The following is an 18750-nucleotide window of genomic DNA, read 5'->3' as shown; positions in this document are numbered from 1 at the left end:
AGGGTCTGCAGCTAATTAACTATCATAACTAGAATTTCAACTTAGTCAGATTTTCGGAAATAATAATAACAGTGATTGATATTCAGAATAAACATTACGGGGAAATACCTAAAACAAACCTGTTAAGTTAAATAACTAAAATACTTTAATGTGTACTGACGATAGATTTACGATTTTTTTCCAACGATCAGGAAAGCCATTATTCAGACCCGGATTCACACGCACTTAAAAAAAAAATCTAAATATACATCCAAATATCCATTAACAAAAGACAAAATATACATTATAAATTCGATAATATTCACTTATGAAACTGTTTACTTATTTCAAAATAACTTTTTACAATGTTTAAGGTGTGCAGAATGAATTTCCACAGTACACTACTTGGAAGGTCTCTTTTTACAATAATTTGTTTTAGGTTTTCTACTGACAAATTTCGTCTATTGTCTGTTAAGTTTCTATGCCGAAAGTGACCTTTTAACAATAAAAAAACGTGATTGAATAATATTTTTAGTAATGGTTCAGAAAGTTCGGAATATATACTTACCGAAAATTTATCGATCCTATGCAAGTACTGGTTGAGCGACTCGATCTTTCCAAACGTTAAATTTCAGCCCAGAATTTTATCGAACTTGCCATCAACTTTTATCTCAGTTTCATCTGGGGCAGAAGTTAAAGATTTCTTAACAAGTTCAAGTGACTCATAAAGTGGTGCAACTTGAGTTTCTGAACTAGTCTTTCAAATGACTCATAAAGTGGTGCAACTTGAGTTTCTAAACTAGTCTTTCAAATGACTCATAAAGTGGTGCAACTTGAGTTTCTGAACTAGTCTTTCAAATGACTCATAAAGTGGTGCAACTTGAGTTTCTGAACTAGTCTTTCAAGTGATTCATAAAGTGGTGCAACTTGAGTTTCTGAACTAGTCTTTTTTTTTTTTTTAAAAAAAAAATAATAATTAACGAAATGTAATGAACGAAATTAACTTCTTGATAGACAGTATCATTTTCTAATAAACAAAAGAAAATTTAAAAAACAAAAGATAGAATAAGTACTCCCTTAACAGGTGTAACACACACGAAAGTACTAATTCAGTATGTTAAAAATATTAAAATGATTAACGTCAAATATTAGTCGAGTCAAAATACGGTTTGACCTGGGCAAAATTGCAACCTTTAGTTTTACACATGTATTTTGTTTAGGTACCTCCCCTGATGAAAATATCCAAAATCCCACAAAATCGGACCACGGGAACACCCCCAAAAACGGTTTTCAAAATGCCGGACCATAGTTTTGGGAAAAATCGTAGAGCTTTGCGTTGGCGGCTCTAGTAGCCCTCTTAATTGACACAGAGACATGAATGATACCTCGCTGGAACGCTCACAGACAACAAATTGCAACAAAATTACTTTTGTACCCATCATGCCCAACCCGTAGAAGAAGAACAAGAAGAAAGTCGATTTTTTTTTGTTTTTTTAATAATATTTCTTGAACCCTGGCAACACTGTACGTCCTCATACGCCGGCAGAAAAATTCCTACGCATAGACCAGACATTGGTAACAATAATATAAAAGAATGAAGGACGTAGGTTCAACAGTAAGGGAGATAAAAATTCGGAACCACTGACCAAGGAGGGTCACTGAATATTTTTTTACTGTGGTCTAACTTCTGTTTCTTAGATCTCGCATCCTCTCTAATTGACACAGAGACATGAAGCATACCGCGTTGGAAAGCTTATGGAACCACCTTGCCAACGTCGTATCGTTTGTGCCCCTGTGCTCAACCTGTAGAAAAAGAAGAAGAAGAAATCTTTAAAAATTGGGAGAATCTACACTTTTACTTTTCTTGGGCTCTGGCAACCCTGATAATCGTTCTACGCACGAAAAAATATTGTTTCTTTCTTTAAATCAAAGGTCGCTTTAATATAAGTACTATACATAAAACAAAAATATTCTTAAGCAAAAGAATGGGAATAACGAAAGACTTTAGGAGGCAAATTACATATCTACATCGTCATTGCCTACGCTAACACTCCTCACCATATTCATTTAAACAGTTAAAACATTCAGTTTCTTGGCATATTCCACAAGCAATAGCAAATAGAAGGTCATACCATAATACAGTGTACAAGACAATTCGTTTTATAGAAACATAACACCTATATATAAAGCAAAAATATTCTAAGGCAAAAGAATGGGAAGACGAAATACTTTGGGAGACAAATTACACATCTGCATCGTCATCGTCATCGCCTACGCTAACACTGTTCTCACCATATTCATTTAGACAGTTAAAACATTCAGTTTCTTTGCACACACCACTAGCAATAGTACATGGAAGCAGGCACGTAGCCAAGGGGTGGGTCCGGGGGGTCCGGACCCCCCTTCGAGACCAGAAATAAAAAATTAAGAAAGGGCGAAACGAAAAGAAACAAGAAATAGGAAGAATCAGCGTTAAAAATAAAGATAAAATATAAAGATAAAAATATAAAGATAAAAATAAAAATATTTTTTATAATCGCTTCCCTGTAATATCAAACATGTTATTTCAGAAACGGTTTTCTACTGCTCCTTTAACTTGTCATTTGGAACAGATAGTAGTTGACGGAATAATAAAACGAAAAAGTTATATGGAAAGCAAGTCCTGTTAACATTTGATTCAACAGAGAAAGGAATGCAAAGACATTATTGCATACGTTTTTTTTTTTTTTTTTTTTTTTAATAGTTGAAGTCATAATGAAAGGAAAATTATTATATTTGGATGAACAGAAGAAGGAACGTAGATAATGTAAATTTTTAAAAAATATTTTTATAAATATTCTTTTGTTCGAGATTTCTTCATAGTTTTTTACTAAAATTCTTACTAACATGCATGGGCGCCGATCCTGGGGGGCCAAGGGCCCCCAAATTTACAGAGAAATCGGTGCCCTTGCTAACATGTCCTAATTTTAAAGTCTTAACAAACCAATATATGTTGCTAGTAAAATAGTTTAAATTGATCAAACCCCTGGTGTGATAACCACAATATTTCATATCAAACTTTCCCCCCCCCCCATCACGAAATCTGACTAAACGAACCAATATATGTTACCAGTAAAATAGTTTAGAATAATCGAGCTCTGGTGTGATAACCACAGTATTTCATGTCTCGCCCCCCCCCTATTACGAAATCCTGGCTACGTGCCTATATATATATATATATATATATATATATATATATATATATATATACAGTGGCGGATCCAGGATATGATCAAGAGAGGGGCTAACGTTAAACCATAGTTTGTCGTTTTTATCCAGTGTAAAGCAGGATTGATTCCCATTTTATCCAGTGTATACCTGAGCGCCAAGGGTGGCTATAGTCCCTAAAAAGCACTCTACTCATCCCAACAGAGGCAAAACATACCTTTTTAATATTTTCCATAAAACCATTCTACCCATGTGAAGAACCGGCATTTGAGCTATTATAACATACGAGGAAATAATTGACCAGTCTAAACCTGCTCTTCTGATTTAGCTTTAGGTAAGTAGCTAGAATGCCTTACTACAGAATGTTCAATTTACTGTATATATATATAAAACGTGTTAATATATATAACGTGTTATTAATGATCGTTTGATAGTTATATGATCATATTTTTAATATAAGATATCACTATTAACATGACGTTGATGGTGGCTGAAAAACAAAGCTCAATTTTTGGATTCTGAAAACAAAAATCACTTACTGAAACATATAAAACAAAAACATTAAAAAGAAAGATAAGCAATAGAATTGTCTTCGTAGGTACACTTAAAGGCAGTTTTATGAAATAAAAGAACGCAACTAAAAATATAGAATGACACCTTCCAAACAATATTTTTGAGTTGACTGATGAGTAGATGCCATCAGAATTCAACACCGCAAAATTAACTTTCATTTGTCACCCGCTTTCGAAGCCATGTTAGGGTGATTTTCATATCTACATCAAACACTCAAAAACACGTTTTGATTTTTGGATTGTGTACATTAATGAAATTTCTTCATTAAAAAAAGTTTTTTGTTTGTTTCATTTTTCGCAGATGTTCTTGCCGTCTCTTCGGTAGGTATGAATTGAAATCTGTCAGCTTTACTTCTCACGATCAGGCTCGTATCCAGGGAGGTCTAGGGAGAACCGGCCCTTCTAAATTTTTACTGCATTCCTAACTTCTACCGGGCCCCTTACATTTTGGGCTGGCTAAGGACCTGCTCACGATTAGATATGCTGAGTAGGTTGAAGAAGATGGTGATTATGAGAATGACTGAAATGGTGAGCTAAAGAAAGTGGGAGGAAACGGGAAAACGCACTCACACTGTTTGTTCAACATAAAACCCACTTGGCGTGAGCTTGGATCAAACCAAGGACCCCACATACCAGAGGTGAAAGCCGTATCACTAAGCCACCAGGACCCCAGTTGGGAATTGGGAATGTCGACTGTGCTAGTCAATAGATGGTCTATAAGTATTACAGTGTATATAGTTGGGATAAAACATGCATGTTATCTTCGTGCTTTGAGGCGACTCAACGCTTTATAACCTAGGAAGATAGTAGCAAGTATTTATTTCTCCAAACTTCCATTTTCCATATAAGCGACCATAAAGAAAATAAATTGAGCATCTTAACCCTGCTCTGCTCTTGAACTAGCTAAGTAGCTAGAACCTGCCTTATTATGGACGTAGCTTGAAGTGCAGAATTTTCTAGTTTGAACTTGTAAACCAAAATCACTTGCAGGTGTGTGTTCATCACGACCCTGTGACACCGCTCCCTGACTGAGAGTGCCGACTGCATCCCAATCTGCTTTCTGAACTTATACTGACTGTGAGTTTGAAACGTTAGAGTGATCTCCGTTCATGTTTGGCTACAGAGGAGGGTTTATCATAAAAGTGGACATTTCAATTGCACTAACTCAATAATACTTCTGATTGGGAGTTTGGTGACATTAATGTCTTCCGTTTCTCTAATAGATTGCATCTTCATATAATTAATTATGTGGCATGAAATTTATGCTATTGAAAAGTATATGTTATAAATTGAGAAGTAGTTTTCATGGTCTGCTCGGCTTCTGCTTTTCTACCCACACAGCACATGTCGTTTGGGATTGCAGGCAGAGGTAAAAGTGAGGGGGAACGTGGGGGATGCCGTTCCCCCAATTCCAGAAATTACTGTGGCGTTCCCGCACTTTCTAAAAAAAAAAACAGTGGGTAAACATAGACAGGGGGAACGATCTGACGTCATGCGTCCCCCTACCTTTTCAGATCCACTTTTACCCCTGATTGCAGGAAAATCATCAACATCATTTCAGGTCATCAATCTCTCAGTTGGTTTGAAGCAGCTTTCCACACTTCCATATCCTGAGCCAGACTTTGCATTTCTTTGTTGCTTTTCTTCTCCATACCTTGTGTTTTTCAATTGCAGCTTTTCCTTGAGTATTTTTTTCCGCAGTTGCATCCATAGCTACTCGCGATTCCTCCATGTCTCCTAACGTGTCCAATCATACTATATTTTTCGTCTTTTCGAAATATTTTTCAATATGTTTCTATTTTCTCCTACCATGGTTAAATAGTCTCTCATTTGATACCTTGTTCGTCCATGTAATTTTCATTTCTTTAGCACCATGTCTCAAAGGCTTCCATTCTCCGATTTTTCCTCTTCTCCTTCTGTTCATGTTTCACATCCATACATTGCCACACCACACATATGCTTTTATCATCCTTTTCTTTAGCTCTATGCCGATGCTTCCGATTAGAAGCTTCTGTTTTTTTGTTTTTGTTTTTTTCAAATGTCTTCTTCGTCACGAAAATTAGGTGAAGGAAACTTGGCAACAAAAATTAAGCGATGGAAAATTATGTGATATACTGTAATAAATTAAAAAAAAAAAATTATAAAAATGTCTAGGTACACGATAATCAAATTTAATACTCAAGCTCATAGCTCATTCTTGGCGCCGCGGTGGCTTAGTGGTAGAGCTTTCATCTCTGGTGCATGGGGCTCCTGGTTCGATCCCAGCTTGCACCAAGTGAGCTTTGTGGTGGATAAACACCGTGTGCGTGAGTTTTCTCGGGGCTCTCTCTCGTTTCCTTCCGCTTTCTTCATTCCACCATTGCATTCATTTGTCATCATTACCATCTCCTTTAGCGTAACCGGCATAACCGTGGGACGTAAAATTGAAAGATTTCATTTCATTTTAAGTTCATTCCTAAAGCCAGAGAAAAATTTAAGCTCCAGGAATGTAAATTACAGTAATGAAAATATTTTTCAGTTGTTTTACGATTATTACAATTTACTGCGCTTTGTCTACGAAAATAAATACACAAATTTTACGTAGAAAATCGTTAAAAAAAATACAGAAGGAAAATATACGCACATTATTGATATATTATTAAATTGCACATCATCAGATATCTAATTATACAAATTGTGAGCAACTGAAGCAAGGAACTCGGACAAAGTCTCTTCATTCCTTAACTTGTAGCACAAGTTTCTCAATCACTCTTCCAGGTTTTTAAATAATTTTTTGATGAACACTTTCTTTGGAGGACCCCTCTTGAGTCTTGAGATAACGCTGCACGAACCGTACTTCCTTAAAGTTGGAAAATTGAGGGATTTTTCCACCCAAAAAAGTGGAGAAACGTATTTATTATTTAATCCTTCATAATAATTATTCATTTTTGGATTTGCAGTTAATGCAAAACGATTTACATTCCAAAATTCTGGGGGAAAGATGGAATTATTACTGCGTACTGTAAAACCTTTCGTACGTACAACCCCAACTTTCCTAAAACTTTCTGAAGCATACGTAGAGTCAGAATAATCAACAAGATGTGTAGCCTCTTTTGCCTCACTTATACCTCATAACCCCACTTATTGATAGAGGCCGTGGTGGCTGAGTAGTAGAGCGTTCACCTCTGGTGCATGGGGTCTCGGGTTCAAACCCTGCTCCCGCCAAGTAAACTTTGTGGTGGACAAACACCGTGTGCGTGGGTTTCCTCGGGGTTCTTCCTCTTTCTTCATTCCACCATTTCACTTATTTCTCATCCTAGCCGGCATAATCGTGGGATATAAAACAAAAATTTCATTTCATTTCCACTTATTGGCAGAAACACCAAAGGAGAATAAACGATATTGTTATTCACTTTTGTATTTTCTTGCAAGTCTTTGTATTCTTCTTTTGTATTTTGTATTTTGATTTTTCCTCTACAAATTTGAATGGAAAAAGCACCTCTGTTTCCGAGAATGTTTCTAACAGCTGTTTCTTCAAAAATCACATATTATTCTTCCAGAAGTAGGAAAATAGTTCTTTCGGCTGCATTTATTCATCAGAACCTGTGAAAGCAAATAAATATAGAAAATCAGATAAATAACAAATAAATAGTATAAGGAGCTAAGTACAAGAATGCTAAGCTAAGCTAAAAATAGACATACGTGTACTAGTTTCAAATAGTACAGCAAATGTTAAGGGGTACACAATGGTTTTACATGAAGATACATTATAGACGTAATCAAGGAAGATACTGCTTGAATTGCAAATAAGCATTTCGACATCGTGATACCATTCATAAATTAACTTTGTTAGAGCAGAACTAATCTAATCTTTTTTTTTTTTTTTTTTACTATAATCTATAGTCATAGAAAACTTGCAAGAATTAAAAGTAAAGTCTCTAACCATAGTAATAGTCTATTATTCTAATATGGGTCACAATAAAAAGCATTTCAACAAATTTTATACGAAAAGATACTACTAAATAATATAGTATGAATAATACAATCTTAAGACATAGATTCAGGTAAACATTCTAATTACTAGGGACCGGATTTTAAGGTGCAAAAATGTGGTAGGAAAAAGGGAATAAAAGGGGCTGAAAAATCATTCAAAAAGGTGAAAAAAAAAGATGCTAATAGGATATTTTATTAAGTTCTATAATATACAATTACGTGAACATTCTTTATTCATTACATCAGCAAATATTGTTAAAATCTTGGCTTTAAACATTTGACATAAATTGCAAAATTGTTTTATTTAATCCCAAACTTGTACAACATTCAACACTCTTGTACTAAAATTGTGGTTAAAACCAACTCGGTATTTTAAACAAGAAAACTTTAATTTAGCAATTTTGTAGCTTGAGAATCAGTCACATAGTACTGGGTCTTCAGAAACTAGTTATACTTGATTATGCATAACATTTCTATGTTTTCGAATGTAAGTTTCTGTCGCTTGGAGCTCAGGAGACCCTTGTATATAGAGAAACTTCGCTCGACATCAACGGAATGGACAGGAAGTTTAGTTGACGTTGCAAAGATTTCTATGTCCGGATTGTTTCGCAAATTCAGTTCAAGTTTATCCCTAGCAAATCTGTCAAGATTGCGTCTAAATTTATGTAATGTTATGTGTAAACTAGATTGAAAATAAAACATATTGTTCTGTCCCATTTTTTTTTTTTTAAGGAGAGAGAAAAGGGACAATAAAAGTGCTGAAGGCTAAAAGAAATAAGAAAAAGGGAAATTTTACGAATCTAGCAAAAAAGGTGCAACATTCACTAAAAAGGTGCAACAAAGTGTGTTCATTTCAGTTTGTTTTATGCCCAGAAATATATATTTTGAACTTTGGTCGTTATAACAACTACCTTTTTAGAAAAGGTGCTGCACCTTAAAATCCTCTCTATTAATTACCATTGGTGTTTAAAAATCCTTTTGTAGGATTTTTTTCTGAAGTAAAATTGTGTTAGCTTCTTCATTAAGATGGCTAAAACCATCGAATATAGGCTTATAAACATTGAACTGCACTGCATGTAGTTTCCTATACAAGCTTTTTCACTTTCATTTACTCCCTACACATTCGATTTTAGCGCTACTTATAGAAATTGATTATGTTTCTTAGTAAGTCTAAGATATTCCTTAACAATATATGTATAGTAAAAATTGCTTTACAGTTAAAATTGTTTCTACGCGTCTTCAACGTACATTCCTCTTTATAGGCTTCTCTTTGGTGTACAACAAAACCACCTAACGCTAATTCTTCAAGAACATTGTGAGTGATGAGAACCTCCATATCAACGTTCAGTACGGCATGTTATGCAAATTTAACGTCAAAATTGTATTCCTTTATAATACAAGCAGGATGCTATTACATAGCTGTTCCGAGACATTCAGGCTCGAAGTAGAAACTTTAACAATAACCGAAATATTCACGGGACTTCCTTTGAATTTTAATGGGAAGTGCCTCTCAATAGTGGAATAATTGGATGTTCAAAAATCATTCTGTGATTGTTCCGTAGAGAGGCCCGAAATGTCCCTTTAAAAAATCAGCAGGAAATCCTGTTTCGGAGACAAAAAAAAAGGGCATTTCAACTTCCAAAGGATATTAATGGAACGTCTACTGGCAATAAAAGCCCATATATAGGTCAAAAAGGTCATCAACTCAAGCACTTTTAAGTTGTTTCCCGATTTGTTTGATTAGACATGTTTAGTTGTACGTCTTATTTTCTAGGACACTGGTTTCCAACTTGGGGATCATGAAGAGCGAGCAAAGAAGGAACAACCTACTGACAGAAATAAATTCTGAAATTATGAATAAAGCAACACTTGCAATAACCATTTAGAATTTAGCAAACTTCATAGACAGTGGTCGAAGTGAGACGGTATGCTGTGGTATGCCATACCACCTCTGGTTTTTCTGCGATGAAGGCATACCGCTTCATATTTTTCAATGATTAAAACATACCGTCACTGGAAAGTACACACTAAATACCTTTAATAAATCAATTTTTATGCACAGTAATTGACTAATAGCTTTGTACGTAAAAGGATTTTATTTCTTATCTAGAAATAATTTCTAAGTTGACAACACGGACATTTTTGTTATCTTTTACCGACATTTTGTTTTTAAAGTAAGGTGTCTTCAAAGAAGTTCATCAAATGTATATTTTGATGTGCCATATTGAATTGTTTATTTGTTATATATATATATCTGTGTCTTCTTGCTTTAATGCATACGTTTAAATGCAGTGTTTTGAGCATGGACGGATTTAGGGGTTGTCTACTGGGAAGCGGACATTCCAGGGGTTTGCAATAACTTACAGTCGAGTGAGGGAACCAAGAGTTTTTCCGCAGGAAATAGTTAATATCCTCATTCGGTTTTTGAGCATTTTCGTGTACAATTCTCTATAATACAAGATAAGGGGATATTTTCACTTTTTTTTTCAGGAAGTAGTTGGCGGGGATCAAAGTCTCTCCATACCCCCCTCCCCGTTATTACAGAGAAGCTCTCCAATGGTTTTCAGTCGTTATGTAAATAAAAATGCAATCTTTTAGGCAACATACCCTCACTGCAGTTCAACATTTAGGTAGCCGATATGTCGAGTCAAAATCGTAATAAAACATACCACCTCTGCGTTTTTTCCAATTCGAACACTGTTCATAGATGATACATTTTGACAGTTTGTCTTTCTTATTCCTCTTCAAAATTTCTAAGCAATTAAGAACTTAATAAATATGAACTGGTGATATTATTATTCAATGTTTGAGAAATTAAAGCTGCATTTCTAGTCACAGACGGCTGTGGACTTACGGCTTAACGTGAGGTCTGCATCACAAGAAATTCCACTATGAATCGAACTCAGGTCTTCTGCATCAAAGGCGAGTACATTAACTTTGCATATAACCACCGAGGAGGAAGCTCGAGCGGAAGGAGGGGCGGAAGTGTGCCGAATAGAGAGGGAGGCGTTAGGTGAGCAAAGTTGGGAATTACATATCTACGAAAATGAAATAAATAATAATAATAATAATAAATTATTATTATTATTATTATTATTATTATTATTATTATTATTATTATTATTATTATTATTTTACAAAATAGATGTTTATATAACATTTTTATTCAAAAATTTCTAAGATTGTGCACGTTTATGCTTTGACATGGATGTGACTATATTAAATTTGGGTAGATTTTTCTCTTCTAATTACAATGACAACACGTCTCGATTTTTAAAGAAAATATTTGGCATAGATTTTTGTCACTACAAAACATTGTTTTAATGTAATTATCTGTTTATTATGTAAGACTGCTTTATGTACAGTAAACTCTGTTCCATTTTGTAGTAGTTTTAATGTGAAATTACTAATTTATTTCAAAATAATCTTTTTCTTGTTTTTTTTTTTTGGGGGGGGGGGGTACGTTTTGCTGTTGAAATTATGGTGACCATTCTTCTAATAATGTTAGTAAAGATTACTACTAGCTTTAAAAAGAACAAATACTTTGTAGAATTATCAACGAGATAAAACGAGACAGAGCTTCTATAGTAGAAACAAGTATACTTTCCGAGACAAGATGTCACTTTCACGATACCTTTTCGAGACGAGACAGACTCAACTGCTGTGTTATAGGCAACCATAATAATTTGACCTATTCCGAACATCGAGGTTACAAGAGACTTGAATCGTAATGGGTTCAATCTTCCACTAGGAATCGAACTCGTGCACCAAAGCCATACGCATTAGCCACTAGAACAGCGGGAAAGGGCTATATCTCGAATTTTTAAATTATATTAACAGTTTAGCAGGTGAATGGGAAAGGCAAGAATATGTGTTTACACAAAGGTGCTGCAAGAAGTGCCTCGCGTTCATTTCAGAGAGTCATCCATCCCACAACAAATATAACTAACACCATTTGCTTTACAGAAGGGAAAAGAACAGCGCATAAAGCAAGAAAGACAACCTCAAATGAATTCACCATCTTCTCTAAAGGTGTAATAAAAATTCTCCACCGACCACCACTCACTATTCCAGCAACAATAAACAGGAAGGGCTTATAGGGTGCAATTAGAAAGGTTGAGGAGAAAAAAAAATATCTATAAATGGACCCCAGCACTCAATACGCATTGTTGCTGAAAGAACTTTGTCGGATCTGGCTAGCAACAAATGGGTGGTCCTCATATTTGTGTGTGCAAGTGGAAGGGAATTCTTTATTGAGAAAGTGCTAGAGAATACATATAGACGTTAAAAGTTGAGGTGTATACACCGCGCACGCCCAGGTATAAGAATATAAACAACTTTCTTGTTTGGAGAAGCTGTATCAGATAGAAAATGTTGTCACTACTTCCAATTTTTTTTTTCTTGCTGCCTTTGGAGACCATTAATTGGTTCAATAGAATCGTTGTGTCTGAGATAAAAGACACTTATATTATACAGAGATGAAAAGACTTCCCAATAAACCATTCCCACATTTCTTTACATCAACTAGTTCTTATAAAGATGGACGTTAGGTACTTGTTCCACTGAAGCTGGAGAATTTCTCAGCTATTCCAGGATTGGTTCACGCCCCGTCTTTGATCTTTGCCGCTTTAATATGCAGGTGTGCTGAACTGAGCCTTCGCAAGATTACATGAATGAGTCAGCTCTGCCGTCGGTGAAAATGGTCCAGAATTTTTGTGGTGTATTCTTTCCTTGCTTTTAATATATGATGAAAGAGAAGTGATGGAGTGGGAATAGGTAGTAAATCGAGCAAAACAAAAGGTCAATTAGATTATTAATAGTTGGCTTTCTTTTGACAACGTTGCTTTTGATTATGTTACTAATTAAGGATGACGAGGTTGTGCCTAGCTGCCGACATACGTATCTATGTCAAAAGATGGTCAAGCGGTGAAGAAATGAATTCGCATTCGATCGCGGAGAATTTGAGATTTTATTTCCAATTCAACCACGGAGACTTGGGATTTTTATGAGGCTACTCCATCGTCAAAATGTAAGTTTATACAAAAGCTCAGTCTAAATGACCCAGTGACTGAAGATGAGAATACTAAAGTCAACAACGAGTACTGTAAGTTCAATGTATTGGATCGAATCCTTCTGAGACTGGAATAACTCCCAAATAACGGTTAAGAGACTCGATGCCTTTGGCAAACTGGTCATTCCTAGTGACAAATGTCCTAGATTTGTTCCCAAACAGGATTTAAACCAGAGATACAGACCCGTAGCCAGCCCAAAAGTATTGGGGAGCCCTGTAGAAGTTAGGTGGGCCCGATCCAATCATCCGTATTATAGTTCATTTGCAAGCCTACTGTGAGCATTTTTGAGGGGGTAGTAAAAATTTAAGGGGCCCGTTCTCCGTGGATACGGACGTGCGGAGATATGAAAACTTGCAAGCCTATATAGCGGTCGCAAATCCACGACTCGCGCTTAATCGGGCTCGAACTGAATAATTGAGCACAAACTCCAATGAAGTTAGTAAGCGCGAGCTGAATTGAGGGAAATGAGCTCAAGAGAGTGCGAGCTCCATTGAAAAGTGTTGAGTTTCATCCCTAGCGAGCCCAATCCAAAATGACCACCTCTGGTTTAAGCTGAGCATTTTTTCCATAGCATGATTTGAAAACGTTCCATCTCTTATAAAATATTTCTATTTATGCAAAAGGGTAAAGTAATCTGTTTGCATACATTTTAGGGCATAAACTTAAAAAAAAAAAGTCTTTAAAAAACAGAAAAAGGTGGTCTCAACAAAGTGATTTCTGAAACGAATTTTTGTATTTGAGCATCCGAAATATATTAAGCTAACCGTAAGCAAAATTCATTTTAAAGGTATAAATGAATTGGATGGAGTCCACGTTAGATGAGTATAGGTCTAAAGGAGCACTAACAGATGGCAGCACTTATCTCCTATCTTTCCCATGTATTTTATAGAATTGATCAATATTCATAATAATTTAATCAGTTTCAAGATATGAACATTCGAACTTAGTTAAAAGACAAATTCAAACAGTAATTCCATAATAATGCACTTTTCGATTATTTCGTTTTCAGTCAATTATTATAAACACAGATGCTACAAAATACATTGAAAAGATATATATGTGCTGCCATCTGTTGCTGATAGAAGAGCCTTTAGACTTACCTTAAGCGGTATATTCATGTCACGTAACTTTCTATTTTCAACGCTGATTCTTCTTTTCCTCGTTTCTTTTTTTATCCTTCCTTAATTTTTTCATTTCTGGTTTTGAAGTGGGGTCCGAACCCCCGAATCCCCCCTTTGGCTACGTGCCTGCATACTGCAAGCAAGAAGAAAGAAAACACTGATCATACATGAATTAGAAACTCGAACCGGAAGTAGGCTCAAATCTTATAAACGGTGCGAGATATTGAAAAAAAAAATCGAAAAAGTTTACCCTTTATGTGGTAGGCTACCTCTTGCCGATTTTTATCAAGACATCTTTTATTTGTGTCTGTAACAGGACACGTGCAGATGTTGACAAGGAATGACAAGGAGATTCATGCTCATTTGTGAATGATGCGCTGTGTAGAGAAGGCAGGTTCAGCTATGCTTTTATAAAATGCAAAATACTAAACTATAAAATATACTTTAGACCAGTGCTATTCAACTGGGAGTACGCATACCACTAGGGGTACGCAAAGATGTTTCTGGGGATACGTAATGCTGCTTCTGGGGGTCTGCTTGAAATGTCTGTTGACAGTTCACTGCAAATGAAATTCGATAACTTGTCAATTTGTGTCTTTTGTATTTATGCTCGAAAAGAGAACAATGAAATTAGTGATAGTGCTATGTCACAACTTCTTCCATTTCCATCAACGTACTTGTGTGAACAGGGTTTCTCTGCATTAACATTAATAAAATCAAAGCATAGAAATTGCTCGATCCAGAATCAGTTCTCCTTCTCGCACTCTCGAAGATTTGACCAAGAATCGAGGAGTTGGCGTCTCGGAAACAAGCTCAGTCATCTCATTAACAGATTAATTCTAAAGTTATTTTAGTTTTTGAATTTTTAACATTGTCCTTGGTGTACGAAATATGAGGGAGAATAAGGGAAAAATCCTCCTCAGTAGAAGTGGATGTATCCCTTATGTTTTGAAATTTGCAATATCAATATTTTTTGATGTGCAGTTTACCCCCGTAAATAATCTTTTGATTGGCCTACTGATCGTTCTTTTGTTGGGTCTCTATTTGTCCCACTTTTAAATCAACATAACACCGTATTAAGTTTAATAAGTTAATTTTTGTTTAATTTCTTTTAAACAGCTTCAGGGGCACACAATTGGATGGCGAATTGTGTCTAGGGGTACGCGAGGAAAAAAAGGTTGAATAGCACTGCTTTAGACTACACTATGAAATGCATACAAAGTGAGACAAACTAAAAGCATTGGGCGCAATTGAATGTTTAAGTGATGTTTCTACTAATGACCATCTTCCCTAATATCCACAAAAACTGTGATCCTCAATCTTATGAAAAAAGCCCAATGCTTTTAGTCATAATTCCACTTCTTCATTTTACCCCTTACAAAAAACTTGTTAGTGCATTTAAAATTATCTGTTATCTTTTCAAAAATCTACAAATATAATGGGGCACTCCTTTTAAATATCTTTTTTCCTTCAAGAGCCAAATTAAACCAAATATTAAATAGTCTTATTATATCCAGCGAAGCTACTAAGCTACTTGTCGCCTGTCTCGTCTCCCCTTTCCCGGCCAACCAAACTAAAACGCTCTTCGATATTGGCACTCAAACACCTGATATAGGCATCACACAGTAGTTCTCCTATTCTATTTTTTTCTTCAAGTGGTAAAGCTTGATTTCAAAATTCGCAATGCATAATTTAACTTTTAGTACATGATAAAACTCCAAACTAATTATTATTTGATTGCCAAATAATCTGAGAGTAGGATGCTTGACATATTCTCATAGTCTTATCATAATAACTGCAAATCATAATGTTTTTGGAATTATATCGGGATGTACACTCATGTCCAAAATTATTGTCGCATGTCTATAAATGTGTTGTTGTAGGAATATAATTTGATAACGAATTCGCCCGGTATTTCTTATAATGTGAATATGCGTTAATAATGAGCAAAGATACGTATGTGGCAAATTTCGTGTCAAAAGAGCAGCAAATAAGAACAAAACGAAAATAAAACTTTCTTGTCAATTTAGCAACATTTTGTTTAACTCATTTTAGTTTTCGTATTTATAATTCTTTTCCTATGAAACTTACCACAAATATACATTTCCCGATTATACGCATAGTATCAGTATTAAAAATACCCTGCAAAATCATTATCAAATTATATTCTTACAAGAAGACAGTTATAGATATGCGACAATCATTTTGGACACGAGTGTATATAGGTGAAGAATGAAGCAACAGTCTGTTGCTTAAGAATAGAATATTTAATTATGACAAACAGTTAAGCTGTTGTCTCGGGTATTAAACTCGGACAATTTATACATCTCTTAAATCGATGTAAGTTAAAATGAAAAAATAGAAAGCTGGAACTAAACTTCAACCTTGCGGGCTCTCTTGCTGCAAAGGTTTTCACAATGTGTTCACTAAATTGCTTAGAAGCTAACTTCGCTCTATGGATATGACTAGAGCAGCGATTCCCAACCGGTGTGCCGCGGCACACTGGTGTGCCGTGAATGGGCCGCTGGTGTGCCGCGAGGAAATTGAAACAAATTATTAATTCTATAGCAGTCAAATTGCAAGACATAGGGAAAAATGTATATTTGTATTTAACATTAACATGAACCTCTACTATGTATCTACAATTTTGAGTTTCACACTGTTACTTTTCTGTATATGTTTAATGTTGAAAATAGTATTTGTTATCATTGTTATGACCATTATTGCTTCTTTATTGTTGCAGACTGTTTCGTAACTTGAAATTTTAAAATACATTCAGTCCTTTCGACAAAGCAAACATGCATACAAATTACCTACATTTGTGTTATAAAAGCAAAAGAGATTTGCTTGTTCATTAGTTATTTAGTGATCTTCCTTCTTAGTGAGAGGTTGGATACAGTTTAAGAAAAAGTGTATTTTTAAAACCCTTGGTCCCATATCTCATTGCAGTTGTTTTCTATTTTTAAATTAGAATGAAAAAATAAACATAATTTACCTATGGGGGAAATCAGTGATCGAACTTTCTTCTCTGTGAGAAGATCAGCAATCAAAGAAAAAAATTATCACTATATTTCATATTTACAAATTAATAATAATAATAATAATAATAATAATAATAATAATAATAATAATAATAATAATAATAATAATAATAATAATAATAATAATAATAATAATATCTATATGTGTGTGCCGCGAGAATTCAAGTTACGCCTATAGTGTGCCGCAAGTTGAAAAAGGTTGGGAAACGCTGGACTAGAGACTGGATGTTAGGCAAAATGTCTATTCTTTAATGTTAAAGATATGATCAAAAATAACGTTTTAAAGTTTATATGGGGGTTATAGTTTCGATTTAAGCCAATTTTATTTTGCCTAATTTGCCTATTTCGACCTTTACTGCCTAAATAATTGCTTTAGTTCCTAATGCCTATTCTATGCATTTTCTTCAAACTAAGCCTTCATTGGGAAAAATGCAATTTATATAACATAAGTAATACACACATATATGTGTATATTAGGTGTTTGTAAACACAAGTACGTGGTACGTTGCAATATATATATACAGAGTGAACTTCAAAGATGTGCACATACTTCGGGAAGTGATTAGTGATTTCAAAAGAAGACAAAATGTCCTTGTGTATTTTGTGTCGTGATTCGTGACATGAAAAGAAGACAAAAAGTCCTCTTGAATGTCAGGAATCACCTCCCGAAGTATGTACACGCCTTTATGTCTCGTTCCAATTGTCAGGATTTGATTTTGGATTCCAAGTTCGTCCCCCTGTCACTCCTACACGACGTGGGATTTGACAACATGCAAAAGGATTTTTTGTCTTCTTTTGATGTCATGAATCACCTCCTGATGTAGGCTATGTGCATATCTTTCAATTTCTCCCACTATATATGGAATGCATAACATGTTTCGTTTTTATATGTACAATAAAAGAAGATATTAACAAAGAAGTATGTTTCTATATTTTTTGAACATTATCTATGACTTGAATCTATTTTTTAAAATTATATTGAGTATTTATCTTCATTATTTCGAGTTACATTTAGTGCCTATTTTACTGCCTATTTTTAAATTTTAGTGCCTATTTGCCTGCCTATTTTCTAGGTTTTTAGTGCCTAAACATCCGGTCTCTAGATATGACCATAAAGTTGGTGAGTCGTTATTCTGTTAAGTTTCTAAGGTCCTTACCTTATAGTAAAATAAATATTTGCGCAGTTTTGCGCCCCCAATCCGACTCCCGGGGCACAAGCCTCGTTCGCCCCGCCTTAGTTGCATCACTGATTATATTCTAAAACAGATGTTATTTTAATAGAGAGAGAGAGAGAGAGAGATGAGTAAATGTCCATTTTTAATACCGACTCATTTATGAAACTTGAACGTACACGCTTTTATGTGAATACACACATTCACATTGGGAATCGAACCATAATCTCCCACATTAAAAGTTGAAATGGTTGGAAAAATACTTATAAAAACTATGTATCGATTTTTTTAAGGTACACTGCAGTATACAAATGTCTAAAGAAGAAGAAGAAAAAGAACACACAATGTGTTTTGAAGAGGTTTTGTGTGGCTTGTGCTGTTTTTAAGTGATGTTGAATGCCACTTGAGCCCACGTGTGCTCGACGGAAAGATGAAAGAAAAAGCTTATCTTTCTCCTTTCGGAGGCAGAATTGAAAACTTCTTTTGAAAGTGATGGCAGCGGTAGTTCTCAAAATCTTTGATGAGACGTCTATTTTCGTTTAAGCTGTAATAAAACACGGCGAGCAACGACCACAATCTCTCTACCGTCCGGAGATGCATAGTAAAGGACATTG

This window comes from Thermobia domestica, chromosome 12, assembly GCF_964235325.1.
Source record: "Thermobia domestica chromosome 12, izTheDome1.hap1.1, whole genome shotgun sequence".
NCBI classification, from domain to species: Eukaryota; Metazoa; Arthropoda; class Insecta; order Zygentoma; family Lepismatidae; genus Thermobia; species Thermobia domestica.
Note: the sequence above shows the minus strand (reverse complement) of the source record.